The sequence below is a fragment of the Toxorhynchites rutilus genome, chromosome 3 (assembly GCF_029784135.1).
Source record: "Toxorhynchites rutilus septentrionalis strain SRP chromosome 3, ASM2978413v1, whole genome shotgun sequence".
Classification (NCBI taxonomy): Eukaryota; Metazoa; Arthropoda; class Insecta; order Diptera; family Culicidae; genus Toxorhynchites; species Toxorhynchites rutilus.
In genome coordinates this window covers 281,943,359-281,946,139 of record NC_073746.1, presented here as the reverse complement: position 1 = coordinate 281,946,139, position 2,781 = coordinate 281,943,359, and positions in this window count along the sequence as shown.

Here is a 2,781-nt window from a genome sequence, read left to right as displayed (position 1 = left end):
CAAGGCGCTTCGTTGCTGGATCGGTACATGCTGCCTCCGCTTGAACTTGGAGCGTCACATCAAGCAGTAACATCTTTAATTCTGGTCGTATTGTCAGTATTGTTGTGCTCCCTTGGCCGAGTGGTTAGCGTCATAACTAACATGCCGGGTGTTCGGGTTCGATTCCCGTTCTGGTCGGGGGAATTTTTCGTCAAAGAAATTTCCTCCGACTTGCACTGTGATAACGCGTATTCTAGAACTTGCCACTCAGAATGCATTCAAGGCGTGTTATTTGGCATAGAAATCTGAACTAAGTACTAATAAAAACGCAAGTAACACTACGTTGAGACGGCGAAGTTCCTCTAGGAACGTTAGTGCCATAGAAGAAGAAGAAGAATTGTCAGCGCGGAGGCAATAATTAGAAGCGCGGTTGGAGCATTCGATCAGCAATCAAGCAATTCGCCAAAGGAAGGAAGTAGACAAAGGTAAAGATCCATTGGTAAAGGCGGTCAATAGTGGCAATAATGAAGACGAAACCGGTCTTAGAGGCGAATGAACTGCAAAGTTTAAAGCCTCTTAAAAACAAAGAAACAAACAAACGAAACCGGTCGACAGCACTACGAACCTTGGCTATTTTAGATAAATTTCGTAGTTAGATATGTGAAAGATGTTCGGAATATTATTAATAACAATGGTTTTCTTCCGGCAAATTTGATGTTCCGCTGTCACAAGATTAAAACGACGAGCAGGTGCTGCTGACTTCCAGCTCTGCATGTGGCTGAGTGGAGAATTTCTTATTGAATTTAAAGAACAAGTACTACCAATTTTGATCCACAATGATCAATCCGCATGTGACTAAACTGAGAGATTTTTTCACTATGCAGCTTCCATTGGGATTTCCAGTAAAAATAGGTGAATGCTCAATTATTTTTAAAATATTTGGCACTGTGTTACGCAATTCGTTCTATTTTGTTTCATGTGTTGAGCGCGGTTATCATATTTGGCAACGTATTCGAATAAGAGACAACTGTGACCAGCGTGAGCCCCATCAAAGAAAGCGAAGAGAGTACGAGATGCATTATCGAGGGTTACTGTTTCGATGTCCCGTTCGAGTACGTACGACGTGGTGCCGATTTCCGGCGTCAAATAATCTTCGAAGATGAGAACGAGTTGATGCAATTTGCGATCCAGCAACATTTCGCAAGTGTCCGAAAAAGCACACTTTTAAGTACTGTGATACCCAACTCGCTCGCTAAAAGCCTGCACGAAAAGCTTTTCAATGTTTTATAAAAATAAGAATAGAATAAGAATATTAATAAGAATAAAAATATTTGAAATAAAAATTATACTACTCGATTATATTGAACCAATGGAGGGCCAACAAAACAGCCATTACTGAAGCCAAAATTGAGCCAACACTGGACTTACAAACCATAGTTTCGTTTGACATTTGTGTCTACCAATTTTTTTTCGTAGGATGTACTAATGATTAGTAGGGTAGAAAATGACTAGCGAATTGGTAATATTTACCAAAAAATTGGTCATATATACTAAACTTTCCTCTCAGTGTAGCTTCACTGTTTTCACCATCATGGTTAGAGTTCGACTGATAGAGCTGTCAATTTTTTTTCTGCTGACAAATGGGTTACTATGATTGATACTGCATGGTTAGTTTCGTCACCTTGTGAAGGTAAACCCATGAAAAATTGGCAATTTTTGTCCATTTTTTAATGCAAACCTTATTTGAAGAAAAATATATGAATGAAGGAAAAAACTCCAGAAAATATTGTTTCTTCAACTTCATCCAGTTTTAATAGTTATTTAGTTCAGTCTCATCATAACAAAATTATTGACCGTATGCGCGAGTATAGGAGGGTGAATGTGGATGTCCAGAACTAAATTTCTTCTCTCAGCTTCCATCCTGTACAACTTTTTCAAAATAAAATGGATCAACGTGAAATTTTTATTGTCGAAAGATTTCCAAAAGAATGGCTGTTAGAGATTTTAGACACGCCTACTACGACCTAAATGTATCAAGCATTATGACTATCTGAATATTGTCAAAATTATTCATGTTGGGATATTTTTGTTTGCCTATTTTTCTTCATTTCTACCCAAACCATGATCGAGCAATGCAATTCCGAATTTTCGAAACCAGTCACCCGTCTTCAAGGTTAATACCATTAACCAGTTAACGATCAGCTGTTTGAAAAATCGAACAGTAATAATTGTTCATGCCTCCGAAAAGTAACCATATGGTAATGTTTTGCCCTAAATGATAGTTTTATTAATAAGCTTTATTAATAAGCTTTTTTAGCTACCCCTTACCATCTATTTAATTTAATTTTGCATAACTTTATTGGGCAAAAAATCCGGTTTAAAGTGAATGTGTGCGGAAAGTGTTTCAACAACAAAACCTAATAAAATACAAAATATGTAAACTTTTCTACAGTATTACTATGATAAAAGAACACACATTGTTATGTAGCACAAAAAACCACATAATCAACCTCCTACAAAATGCAGATTTTGACCATTCTTCGGTTTTATTCAGTACAGTAAATTCCCGGAAAGTGGAAAACTTGAAAAAATAATTCTTGAAGATTGAGATTTCTTTAACGCTAATAATCAAAATTACATCAATCGTTATCGTCAGACATTTTTTTCACAGCTTGGTCGCTAATGGGTTATACAATGAAATCTTCCCAGATTGGAAGAGAAGCTATTGTCAATTATCGAACAAAATTAGCAGAATGATATTTATAGTTGTGCTGAATGAACCATATTTATATCGTAACAGTT